Below are 13,780 nucleotides of genomic sequence, written 5' to 3' on the forward strand. Positions count from 1 at the left end.
CCACTGGTTAGTCTCTTGTGGGGTGGGGGCAAGGCCGAGGTGTCCTGTGCAGGTCCATTGCAAGAACACAGTGGAGCTGGGATTCAAGCCAGCTCTCTCTGCCCCTCCTCTCCCCCCGCCTGCATCCCCCCAAAAAACCCAACCCAGTATTACCATACACAGCCAGAGCTTTAGGCTCAACTAGCTCAGTGGTGCCTACACTGACTCCCAAACCCTGCCTTCTGCAGGCAGAGCAGGTGCTGCGCCACTTCCCCCGCTACCCCTGCCCCGCCCATGGGGGGGGGCAAAAGCAAGTGCATGGCCTCAGCTGAGGCCCTTCTGGCTCTCTCCCAGCCCAGCTCAGATCCTTTCAGTGCAATCTGACACCCAGTGAGGTGCAGCCCTTTGGCTTCCCCCCTGAAGGCACCCGGTGGCTTTCTGAGTTAATTCAGGGGTGTCAAAAGCTGCACTACCAACAGCAGCCCCTGCCAGCACCTTGCAGGCAACACCAGGAGGCCCTGGAGTACAGCTCCAAGCCAGAGGTTCCTCCCCAGCTGCAGCTACTCCTCGGTTCTTGCATTTTGCTTTTTGCACGCCCAGGAGAAGCTCTACCCGCCAGGCTTGCCCCACAGCTCCCCCTCTCCTGACAGCTCTTCTCAGTCCCTCCAGTTGCGCCACATCTAAGGGATAGAATCACAGGATCATACAGCTGGAAGGAAGGGACCCCCCCCCGAGTCATCTAGTCCAACCTCCTGCAATGCAGGAACCTTTTGCCCAACATGGGGCTCGAACCCACAAGCCTGAGAGCCCCACGCTCTACCGACTGAGTTATCTCAGCTGTGCCCTTCCTCGCCAGCCACGGCCGAGTCATGGGTGTAATTCTGCGGGAGCTCCCATTTCACAAGACCCGGGCCCTTTGTGTCAATTGCATGGCAGTCACTTCTGCTTTCCAGAGCAAGCTCAGATGATACGGAGAGAAGTCCCTTTTTCTTGGGAAGCACACACACACAGAGGGGGGGAGGGAGATTGCACACTTCTTAGAAAACATAAAACCCCTGCACATGCAGATGGGTATTTCAGGCTCAAACTTGGTCACACAACTCGCTTGAGGCAACGTTCCCCCTGGGACTCGTTCCTGGCAAGGCTTGGCTCCCTCTACCGTCCCATGGCCTGCTGCAGTGGCGTTTCTGCTAGGGAAAGGCCCATTTCCACACAGGCTCACCTGTATCCTGACACTGAGCTGGAGGAGCTGCACTTGTTTGGGGCCTCTCCTGCCCCACTCGATAAACAGCCAAATTCTGCATAACCGGGCCAGGTGTGCAGCTTTTAAAATGGGTTTGTGGGAGGGGGAAAATTGGTTTGCTTCTGTTGCTGTTTTATTCTGTGTTTTTTTTTTTTTTTTTGTATTCTTCCCTTGCATTTCTCTTTCACGAACTGCCCTGGGGTTTTTGGAGGAAGGACAGTATACCGAGAACAGCTTAGTTCTCGAACGTTTTGGTTCCCAAAAGTGATTGTTCCAGTTTGTGAACTATTTTTGGGAGCCGAACGTCCGGCAGGGCTTCTGCAGCTTCCGATTGGCTGCAGGAGCTTCCTGTGTTTTGGTTTCCGATTGTTTTGGAAGTCGAACAACTTCCAAGGTACGACTGTATATTGTATTGTTGGCATCTGTCTGTCTTGAGAGACAACGGAGTGTGCCTCCAGGAGTGAAGCCAACCTGCTGCGTGAGCAGCACCCAAGTTACCTCTCTGGGGCGCAAGTTTGTCCGTGTGTCTGTGGGTCCTGTGCTGCCCAGAGGACGAGAGCCCCCTCTCAACCTGGCTGGTGGGGGTCCAAAGGAAAGCAGAGCAAGACGTTTGGCACCAGCTTGGCTGCAGGAGTTGCTTAGGGGCTCCGCTCCAGATCTGTGTAGGATTTACTCCTGAGCCTTTCTTCTCCCAAAAATGTACCACAAGGCAGCAGGTATAGAATCTTCCTCTGGGTTTACTCCCCAAAGCCTTTCTCATAAATTAATATAGCCACAAGGTTCAGAGTCAGAGTTTTCCTTCCTTCCCAGGTGGAAAAGCCCCATCTGCCCCTAAGGGCAGTGTACAAATGTAATCATAGTCTGGAGAAGGAAGGTGCAAACCACCCCACACCCAAACACACACCTCGGCATGCACCTCCGACAGTAAATGGCTTGGTCTTGGAGCTTCCTGAGAAAGGGCCCAGCTAGCTCCCACGGGGGCAGCATCTTCTTGGTGCTGCTGGCGTGAGTCTCCCGAGTGTCAACCCCCTTGCTGGTGAGAGTCAGGTTCCCCCCAAAGGCAACCGATGGATATGTTATGCAACGCACCTGTGCCCCCCGCCCTCCCTCAGCATCCCAGAGCAATGGATGCGCCCACAGGAGCTGGGCTGATGTGACTGACGCTCATGCACACGGCAGGCTCATCCCGCAGGAACGCGCCCGGCACATCGTTGCATACTGTTCCCGTGAAGGCTAATTGCCAGAGGCCTCATTAGCTGAGTCAGGCAGGGACAGGTAGCAGCACCTGATGGGATTCGCAAGGGAAACACTGTGCATTACGCAAGGCGGCAGTGCACCAGGGAGTGCGTATCAGGGTGGCTCACCAGCGGCCTGACTTCTGGGCTACAAGGTCATGGGCTCAGCCGGGAGAGGGACGTAGAGAGTGACCTCACTTTGATGTAACAGGAGGAGTGTCACTGCTGGAAGGAAGAGGGATAGGTTGGCACTGCCCCCCTACACCAACCCACTGTGGGCACCCCAGCTGCAGAGGCCACCTCACTCGCCCAGCACACCTCAAGGACCTGGGATAGCTCACTGCAGGGGGTTGGGCTGGATGATCCTCGGGGCCCCTTCCAACTCTACATGTGACAGCCCTTCAGATATTTGAAGGTGACCATCATATCTCCTCTCAGACTCCTTTTTTTCCAGGCAAAACACCCCCAGCTCCCGCAACCGTTCCTCATAAGGCTTAGTTTCCAGACCCTCCACCATCTCAGCAAATCTCCTCTGCCCACTTTCCAGCTTAGAATCATAGAATGGTAGAGCTGGACAGGAATCATTCGCCAAACGTTGGGCTCAAACCCACAGTCCCGAGATTCAGAGTCCCTTGCTCCCCTTTGCTGGGATGCACAATCGGGGAAAGATGTCTCTGAAACGGCAATGGGCCCCCACTCACAGCCCTCCCTCCAGGGACAGAGGCAGCCTAAGTCCCAGAGAGAGCCCTGGTGTCCCGGCAGCCATTTCCTCCCCAGAGATTCATGGTGGCAGAGTGTGACCTGCAGGCCTATTTTTAGCCCTCTGCCATCATCATCTCTCTGCAATGACAGAGAGAACAATTTCTACCCAAAAAAAACCCAGTGGGCAATGAGATTCCATTAGCGAGCGCTCACCCTAATTAGAGGGATGAAGATGAACGAGAGCAGCAGGCCAGCACCTGCTCCCTGTTGCAAAGAGGTGGGTGGGAGGAGCGAAGAGTGGGTGGGTGGATTTTTTTTTAGTGGTAGGGCAGGTTGCCAGGCAAATATTTGGCCCCACGTCCCTCTGTACAAAGTGCTGTGGAAGATCTCACAAAGCCCTTGCAGAGGAAAATGGGGGGGGGCTGCACAGCCCCCCCCCAGGTCAATCTGGACAGTGCATAGCACATAACAGATTTGGGCTCCATCATATCCCACCCTGCAGGCCAAAGGTCCCAGGTTCAACCCCTGAAGGCCTTTGGCTAATTAAACAATTTATGGCCTTTTAAACTGGGCTGGGGGGATTATTTCAGTTTGTTACTACACTATGTACTTTTGGGTTTTTTGTACTAAAAACGTATAGCTGAGTCAGTAGAGCATGGGATTCTTAATCTCAGGGTCGTGGGTTCAAGCCCCACATGGGGCAAAAGGTTCCTGCATTGCAGGGGGTTGGACTGGATGACCCTCGGGGGTCCCTTCCAACTCTAGGATTCTATGACTGTCGCCTGAAGGGTGGTATAGAAATATGAGAAATAACAATGAGGATTAAATAATCTTCTGGTAGGGCTGGGAGAGAAGACACCCCCTGCCTGAAACCCTGGACAGCCAATGCTCAGCCAGGCAGACTAATAGTCTGGCTTGGGATACTGCAGCTTCAGGTGCTTCTATTTACACCAGTCTGTTCCCCAGAGATCCATGAGGGTCATGGTCCTATTTTCTCCCCACCCCCCTTTACTGAAAATCTTAAAAACAATTCCCAAACACAGAGTGTGGTCTTCCAAGGCAAATGCATCCTACTTTATATCATGTACATAATATTATATATGTAGCACCTTCCACATGCGCTGCGTCAGGATTGTGGCCATCCCACGGCAGGCAGAGCCCCCAGCAACAACGTCCAGCTGGCTTGGTCTTGTCCACAGAATGGAAGGTGGCAGATTCACCAAGCACATGCTCTGCAGGGAGCTGGCAGGCAGCTGGCTCCAGGCCCGTTGGCAGAACAAAGGTGCCTGCCAGTGTGGCCTGAAGGCTGGCAACGCCAACCCTGCCATGTGGGAATCCTTAGCAGGCGACCGCAGTGCCTGGAGACAGACAGTCGGGTCGTGCATCCACAGCAGTGACCAGAGGAGGAATGACCGCTAAGAGAAGAGACGCCATGGTGCATAGGCAGAGGTTGGACGGCCATCTGTCAGGGATGCTTTAGCTGAGATTCCTGCCTTGGAGGAGGTTGGACTGGATGTCCCTTGGGGGTCCCTCCGAACTCGCTTCCATTCTAAGATTCCTTTTCATCCCAACTTCGGGGAGAGAATGAGAGGGCGAGAGGCCACCCAGTAAAGCTAGCATTGCACTGGGGTTTGAGAACACCAACAAACAAACCTTGGATCCAATCGAATGCTTTAGCCTCACCTTTGTGAAATATTGCAATAAAACCCTCAGGGCTGCCATGTGCCTGCTGGTGGCTGCAGGCTTGCCCAGTGCTCTTGTTTGCGGAGACAGGGAGAGAGAAAGTCCCCCGAAACTGAGGCAGGGGAAGCTCTTCTCATCAGGAGCATCTTCCTTCATGCACCGCGCGGGCGTCTGCTGCCCCCTTGTGGGCACTCTCCGCTGCTGCTGCTGCTGCTGCTGCTGCTGCTGCTGCTGCTGCTGCCGCCTGGGCGTGAACCACAACTAGGGCACTTTGGTAGTGGCCAACCGAGACCCAATTACTAATTAGGTCTCCCTTTAAAATAGCCTACCCCTGAGCCAGCAGGCACCAGCCCCATCTTACGCTCAGATGCACCCAGGACAAGCTCAGAGGCATCCTCAGGATCAGCTCAGGCACATCCCCAGCCCCGGAGTTTGGGAGAAGCCGGGATCTCCTCTCGAGAAAGGAGCCGCGCTCATCAAGGTATGCTCCATTGCTCCCCTTTATGGGGCAACTTCCTGGTACCAGCCAAAGTGGACCACCAGTGGACCACCTGCTGGGGGGGGGGGAGAAGGTGCCTGGTCCAACCCCCCCGTGACACTGCCAGATAACGTCCCACTGGCCTGCCACCTTGGAGAGCGAGCCACTGCCACCAGTCAGTGTAGCAAGCTTCAACTAGGTGGGTCAAGGGCACAGGGCAGCTTCCGGCACAGGCTCCCAGGTCTGGAGGGGTGCAGAATATGCAGGAAGATGTTCTGCTGGATCGGACCCATGGAAATCAACAGGCGAGACTATCTTGGGTAATTTTATTTCAATGGGTTTACTCAGCATGAAACATAGCTAGGATACAAGCTGCCATCTTTACAGGTCAAAAGGGACTCGGGGAAGGATAGCCTGGGGGGCTCCGCTGGAGCCCACAATCTCCCACATGCTGGAGATTGGAGTGCCTTTTGTTTTCAGTGTTCCTGAATGCTTAGCTTTATTTATGTCACTGAGGTGTTTTCTGGTTGTTGTTGTTTTTAACAAAGGGGTTTGTAAGAGGAATAAGAAGCTCCTCCTACTCTGCTGGTGGGGGTGCTGGAGACAGGGACACCACTGCATGTGGTCCATTCAAACTCTATGGTTCTGTATGGACCACACACCCACACACACCCCGACCACTACACCACTGGAGGAGACAATGGCAGGCTCTGTATACCATTCTCCCAATGACAAGGGCTTGCTCTATCCCCTACCTAGAACTGGAAGACCAAGAAAGGGTTCCACCCAGGACAAAAACTCCACTAAGTGATTCCCCTCCGTGCCGGTGCAAAATAAAGGAGTGCAACAGCCGTGGGGCTGCCCTGTTCCTGGGCCCATAAGGCTTCCTAGGAAAGCTCTCTTGAAGGCGGGACTCACTCACTAAAAGAAAAGCACTTAAAAGTGCTGCCTTTTATTCCCAAGCTCAAGGTGCCTTTTTTGCTTCCCCCCCCCCACTCCCCTATCAGAAAAAAAGAAGGCAAATCAGAAACTAACTGCAGACATTTGGTCAATAAAAAGTGGCTTTGGTGACCCTCTCCCCCTCTCTGCCTCCCTCCTCCCGACTTAATACAGTGGCACCTCGGGTTAGTAACTTGATTCGTTCCGGAGGTCCGTTCTTAACCTGAAACTGTTCTTCACCTGAAGCACCACTTTCGCTAATGGAGCCTCCCGCTGCCGCTGCGCCGCCAGAGCACGATTTCTGTTCTTATCCTGAAGCAAAGTTCTTAACCTGAAGCGTTGTTTCTGGGTTAGCGGAGTCTGTAACCTGAAGTGTCTGTAACCCGAGGTACCGCTGTAATCACTTTTGGCAAGATTTGGGACTCTCTACTCCTTGATGGAGCAACAAATGCAGAGGCACTCTCAAATCCCAAAGTTGATATCATGCAAGGTCTTCCTTAAATTAAAATGCTTCCTTTAGACTCTTTTTGTTTAGCACTGTAGTACAGGCAGCAGCTCCCCATTTATGTGTGCTTGGGGGGTGGGCACATCGCCACGAACCGGGAAGTGACACAAAAAGGAGCAAACACCGCCCTCAAAAGAGCACAAAAATGGCAAAACAGTGCTCTGAATTTTGAGGCCTGTGGAGAGCAAGGAGGCTTGGAGGGAGTGATTGTAGTGGATTTGATGAGTGCTGCTAGTTTTTAAAGGTATTTTCAAGGGTTCCCAAAGATTTAGAGGGTGTTTGCAGGATTTTCCAGTGGCGTTTGTAATATACACAATTTCACTTAAACACTCGGTGCCTCGGAACATAACTCCCATGTAAATGCGGAGTAGCCTTTATATCCTTTTTTTTAAAAAAGAAAAAGAAAAAAGAAAATCCAATCTGTGTTTTTTGCAGAATCTTCTTTTTGTTGTGGTGTGTTGCTCTTCAGGTGGCTGCTTCCGTCTTTATTTTTTGCTGTTATATTCATGTGCAATTGACATCTCAGACAACTTGTTTGCTGAGCAGCCATCCTGATTTGCTGGCTCGGCGTTTCCCCCATCAGGTTGTTAGCTGCAAAAAGCCTTTCATTACTGCTGCGGAGCGAGGATTTATTGGGCAAGGGCCAACTCACTTAAGTTGAGGATTTATTGTGCAAAGGCCAACTCACTTCTATTTAATTCATTTATTTGATTTCTATACCTTTGCCAGAAGATCCCAACATTAAAAACCCATTTTATGGAGCACAGTAATACAAAAGTAATAAAAAGCAGAGTAATAAACAGCATGATAATAAAATAATCATAGTACTGTAACAGCTTTGACAGGTCACAGAAGATTTAACAGCCAAAGGCAAGCCTCTCTGGGAAGAGCATCCCACAATGAGGGAGCCACCACCGAAAAGGCCTGTTCTCGTGTTGCCACCTTTTGGGGAGCTGGACCTGCTTTCCGAGGTTCTCCTCATGGTCCCTTTGCAGGCGGCGGAAATGCAGGCAGCAGGGGCAAGAGAAACGCCCTTTCCGGTGGTGGAGCCCAAGCTACAGCACAGCTGCTCATCGTGGCCTCGCCAGGACTTACCTGTTAAGCAGACAGCAAAATGGAATCCCAGGGATCTTGCTCCCTTAGATGAGGCTGAGGCCTGGCTTCCTGAAACAGAAACAGCAAAGAGCACGATAAGATAACAGGAGCCAACACTACTGCACAACACAGGCAGTGATATGTGCGATACCTTGGAATGCAGCCCCTGCGTAAATTGGGAGCTGCTGGTACCTGAGAGAAGTCTACAAAATTATGCCTAGCATGGAGAAAGAAGACTGGAACTCGTGGGCAGTGGGAGATTTGGGGCAGGTAAAAGGAAGGGCCTTCTTCATGCGGTGCAGATTTACACTGTGGAACTCACTCCCGCAGGAAGCAGCAACAGCCACCAACCTGGGTGGCTTCAAAAGAGGACGGGACCAATTCATGGAGGAGGAAATGGCTACCCATGACTCCTAGCCAGGCTGGCTCTGCTCTCCCTCTATGGTCAGAGGCAGAACCGCAGGAGGGGAGAGGGCTCTCGTGTGCAGGAGTTTCCCCAAAGAGGGGTGCTGGCTTGATCCAGCAGCTCGGCTCCTCTGATGTTCATAACAGCCTCTGCCAGCACTGACCTCAAGCACAGTCTCCAGAGAGGGAGGGGAGGGAGATCAATTTCAGAGGACAGGCACATCCACTGCCTCAGCAACCACCCTCCAGGTGCTGCCTACAGGGCAACAGCAGCTCTGCTCCAAAACCTCTGGAGGGCACCAGTTTGGGGAAAGCTGGGGGCGGAAAGACTACCAGCCACCATTGGCTCCACTCCTTTGTTTGCTGGAGATATTTTTATCCTGCTCTTCAGCCAACAAAGCCTCTCCCAGAGCAGCTTACATAAAAGCAAATCAATAAAGCCATTGCAACAATTAATAACATCATAAAGCCAAGCAACCAATTGCCAGGGGGGGGGAAGCAGGATGGCAGCCAGTTCTAAAACAACACGGTAGGGCACCTGCTTGGAATGCAGATGGAGGGGGGGGGGTCTCCCCAGCATTGTACCCGGGGCATTCTGCACACCAAGCAGCTGTTCTGCCCCTGTGTTGGAGCCCTTTCCAGATCTCTGGCAGACTCTCTATCCTTTTTAAGCAGATGGCTAACTGTCATGGATGCTTTAGCTGAGATTCCTGCATTGTAGGAGGTTGGGCCAGGTGTCCCTTGGGGTTCCTTCCAGCTCTAGGTAAAGGTAAAGGGACCCCTGACCATTAGGTCCAGTTACGAACAACTCTGGGGTTGCGGCGCTCATCTCGCTTTACTGGCCGAGGGAGCCGGCGTACAGCTTCCGGGTCACGTGGCCAGCAGGACTAAGCTGCTTCTGGTGAAACAGAGCAGTACATGGAAACGCCGTTTACCTTCCCGCCGGAGCGGTACCTATTTATCTACTTGCACTTTGACGTGCTTTTGAACTGCTAAGTTGGCAGGAGCTGGGACCGAGCAACGGGAGCTCACCCCGTCATTGCGGGGATTCAAACTGCCAACCTTCTGATCAGCAAGCCCTAGGCTCTGTGGTTTAACCCACAGTGCCACCCACGTCCCTTCCCTTCCAGCTCTACAAGTCTATAATTCTATCACAGCCAAGCCAGCTTCAGCAGAGATACATGAGAGCAGGTGGAGGAAGAGGAGGCAGCAGCAGAGGCAGCTGAAGGGTGAGGGGCTGTCTACCATGCAGAGGGAGAGACAGAGCACTGCCTGAGTTCTGATCCTGCTCTTCTCGCAGAGTGCAGTTGCTGAGCGACGACTTGCACCTCCCATCTGATCAAGCTGAACCAACACAGGGCGCACATGCTGGTGAAACTCTGGCAATGCTACAGGGGAAAATTCCAGAAAATGCAGAGAGCTCCACAGGTGAGAGTGTGGGGCTGGTAACGCCAGGGTTGCAGGTTCAATCCCTGTAAGGGACAGGTGCATATTCCTGCATTGCAGGGAGTTGGACTGGATGGTCCTCAGGGTCCCTTCCAGCTCCACCATTTGATAATCTATGTTCTTTTGCACTGCCCCTGCAATCTGACAATTCGATCCAAGTTCATTCATCCGCCAGTTGTTAGCAGGGAGTGGCATTCAGACAAAGGCAAGGTGGCTTTCCTTATCAGGACAGAGATAACATGGAAAGAGTAGCCAGGTTTCCACAACACACAACGAGGATTCATGAATGCTACGTTCAACATTGTCTTTGGCGGTAAATGCAGGTTTTGCTGAGAGGTCTCATTGCAATCCAGCATATGTGCCAAGAGAAGAGAGAGGGCGCAGTTGCTGAGTGCCCCCGCCAGACGTCTCTCTTGCTGCAGCCCTCCCCAAGAGACACACACAGAGAAGGCAGGCTGGCGGCTGGCACTCCGCGGCCCTGATGCAAGCACCAGTGATGCAAGCCCACGCCCCCCCACCCCCCCACCCCGGCCAGGCTGCAACAAAGGCTCCTTTGCAGGGAGGAAGAAAGGAGCCCTGAGCGGAGAGTGCCCAAGGCAGGGCAGGATCCTGTTCCATCATGCTTCCCCCCCCCAACCCAACACACACTTTAACAGCGACCATTCTCAAGCTGAAGACTCCTTCCCTGACATCAGATTACTTTCTCAAGCCATATAAGCGAAACCACACAAGAGCTAAATCACACTGAAATGGCACATGTGCATATAGAATTGAAATGAAGAGGGAGGTTTTGGCTCAGGGGGCTTGGGAGCAGTGTTCGAAACATGCCAGGTGCGTTTCGTGACCGGCGTAGGTCCAACTGGGGCCATGGGAAGATCTCGGGGCACCAGGTTGGCGACTGATGTCTCTGGCTGGCTGGTCCCTCTGGCTTTCTTAAACAGTTCAGCAGAAGAGCTCATTTCTATCCCAAGGAGTCCATAGTTCACCCCCTCCTCTGTTAATCCCTACAACGACCCTGTGAAAGAGGCAAAGAGGTTGTGAATGACTGCAAGGTCACCCAGTGAGCTTCATGATGGAGTGGGGATTCGAACCTTCATCTCCCAGGTCCTCATCCAACTCTCTAACCCAGGGGTCAGCAACCTAAGGCCCATGGGCCGGAAGCGACCCACAGAGGTCGTTTGAACCAAGCCACCTGCTCGCGTGCTGCGCTAAACCGGTGCAGCACAGCGCAGCGACTCACTTCCATGGCACCGGAAACCGAGCACATGCACGATCCAGCCCACAGAAGGATCTCCATGGGACCGATCCGGCCCAGGCAAGATAAACCTTGCTGAACCCTGCTCTAACTACTACACCACACTGCCTTCCAAGAGTCCTTCTGCTATGGGGCAGCTCTATAAATTAAGTAGGTAAGTAAATATGGGGAATGTAAAATGTCACTTAGACAAGGATCTGAAATACTTTCCCGGAAGCTTGGATTTGTTTTATTCTGGAGTGTTTTATTTGATGCTTTCATGTGTTGTAAATCACTTTCAGATTGTGTCTTTAAAATATAAAGCAGAATAGAAATTAAATGAATGATGATGATGATGATGATATTCCCACCATAAAAAGGCACCTGGACATTCTGTTGTGGTGACCGCAACCAAGGTTTAAGGTGCCATTTGGCAATTAATGTATATACCTGAGTTTCTAACACTGATGTAAACAAATAAATCAATCATTGGGAACAGCCAGGCCCCCCAACACACTGCAGGTCTGAGTCTAAGCAATGACACCCACCCACCCCAGCAAGCAGCCCATCCATAAAACAGCCCTTTGAGTACTGAGCTGTAAGAGAATCCGTGTAACATTTCATTTATTTGTATTTCGCTTTGGCAAGTTGGGATGCAGCTTCCCACGGTCCAAAGGCTTGGCCAGCCTAGTCGCCTGATGCGGGGGGGGGGGGCAGCTGCCGTCCTTCCGGCCCCCTTGCTTTACACACAGCAGGACCACACCACTCCCCCCCACTGGCACTTCCAAGGCATGGGACCCACTGAGGTCTCCCCAAGGAGGGTGCCTGCGGCTTGGACTAGATGACCCTCAAGGTCCCTTCCAACTCAGCAGTGCTGGGATTCTAGGATTCTAAGCTCTGGGAGGGAGGGAGCCTGCCCAGTCCTGGAAGCTCAGCCCAGCTCAGTAATCTCGGGGAGCTTTGCCAGCAGGATGAGGAGGAGCCCCACCCCCTGAAAAAAATCCTGCGCTTGGCACAGAGCCTCCGATGGATGCAGTTCAACAGGACTTTTATTTATGGCTCTGCTGCCAGCCCCGTCTTCATGGCAACTGCTGGGGGGGGGGGCATATACACAGATGCTGCGAGATGAAGGAAGGAAGGAAGGAAGGAAGGAAGGAAGGAAGGACGGACCCCAGGGCTACAGGGGAGGGGTGGGGAGAGAGACAATGAGAGAGAGGGGGGGGAGAAGAGAAACGTGATCAGGAAGAGCAATGGCTGCCGCAGCTACAGAGAAGACAGGATGTTTGCTGCCTTTCCTGCTAGGGCTCTCCTCCACTCCAAGGACAGCAGGGTGGGAGGGGGAGACTTTCCCTGCAAGGGAGATCAGAAGGAGCTAAGGACTGAGAAGAATGACAGGGAGAGGGTGGCTCAGTGCTTCAGGGACCCACAGGCGAACAGGAAGAGTCTGCCCATGCCACCCCAGTCAATCCTATCCTGCCCAGGACCCAACCAGGGTCACCCTGGACCACTTCTGCTCATTTCTCCGCCTGTGGCCAACCAGCATCTCAACCCCCCTCCGTCCCCACGCAACAAGGGCCTAGTTCTCAGTGTGGATTGTAGAACTGTAGAGTTGGAAGGGACCCCCAAGGGTCATCTCGTCCACCCCCTGCAAGGCAGGAATCTCAACTTAAGCCCCCCCATCCAATCTGAAACTATACCAGACCCTGCTTAGCTTTGCAAATGTGCTAGCAGCTTTTTTTTATTTGCAGCACCATTAAGAAGGATATCTCAGCAATATAATTTCAGACTGCAGTTTATTATGATGATGATTATCATTATTTATTACCTGCCCTTCAAGAATCAAAACACAACATTAAAAACAGTTTAAAACAACCTCTCATCAACAGAAATAAGGTGGGTCCCAAAATTCTGCACCGCTAGTGGCGAAATCCAGGGTTTGCTTTCAAAATGATTTATCTATTGTTACATTTATTCATAGCTTACTGCAGAAAAGTTCTCAAGGTGACTTGTATTTCTCAGTTGGTCCTTTCATAAGCCGCTTTGAGATTGTTGTTTATTTTACAATCAAGCAGCGTATAAATCTTATGAAATAAATCATGATTGTAAAACGTACAAGAGCTTAAGAGCAAGCCAGAAGAACAGCATTATTTGGCTGAATGCGCTCATCTTGCGATGGTAGGAAAAGAGGAACACCCCAACAGGGGTCATCATACCACATGATCCCACTTAGGAAAGAAATGCCTGCAGGGTAAAAGCTCATTCTGACATAGAGGAAGCTAGAAAGATAAATTCCCCACACAGAAAAAACCAGCCTGCCAGGGAGAAGGCTAGGCAGGGCCCTCCTCCTGCTCCTCCTCCCTGGCCTGCTGCCTTTCTAGGTGCAGGGAACCCTCACAGCCAATGCAACGGGGCCTGCAGAACTGTGAGTCTGCTTCAGGGTGGACGGAATGAAAGCTTTAGTTGAGATTCCTGCATTGCAGGAGATTGAACTGGATGACCGTAGGCTCATCAGTGGCTCCCTGTTTGTGAAAAACTCACCCCAGGAAGATTCAGCTGGTGCCTTCATTATACACCTTTGGGCACCAGGGGAAAACAATGATGTCCTTTTAAATGTGTTAAGGAAGGGGGCATTATTGGGTTGCCTTTGTTCTTATTTTTATTATGTATTTTGTGTTTCTTATACAGTGGTACCTCGGTTTATGAACTTACTGTAATCCGTTCCGGAAGTCCGTTCTTAAACCGAGGCACGCTTTCCCTAATGAGGCCTCCCACTGCCGGTGCCCTTCCACCGTTTGGTTTCCGTTTGTAGACCGAGGTACAGTTTGCAAACCGGGAC

The 13,780-nt window shown here is 52.1% G+C and overlaps 1 protein-coding gene across 1 annotated transcript in view; it reads right to left on the bottom strand.

Annotated features, from left to right (window-relative positions):
• The window catches only part of GNG7 (G protein subunit gamma 7), a 70,277-nt gene that overhangs the window by 43,733 nt on the left and 12,764 nt on the right, over positions 1 to 13,780 (bottom strand). Inside the window, exon 2 of the mRNA XM_033136647.1 lies at positions 7,860 to 7,928. The gene's annotated coding sequence lies outside the window, so the exon portion shown is untranslated. The remainder of the gene's footprint in view (positions 1 to 7,859; positions 7,929 to 13,780) is intronic.

The sequence above is a fragment of the Lacerta agilis genome, chromosome 18 (assembly GCF_009819535.1).
Source record: "Lacerta agilis isolate rLacAgi1 chromosome 18, rLacAgi1.pri, whole genome shotgun sequence".
In the NCBI taxonomy this organism is placed as follows: domain Eukaryota; kingdom Metazoa; phylum Chordata; class Lepidosauria; order Squamata; family Lacertidae; genus Lacerta; species Lacerta agilis.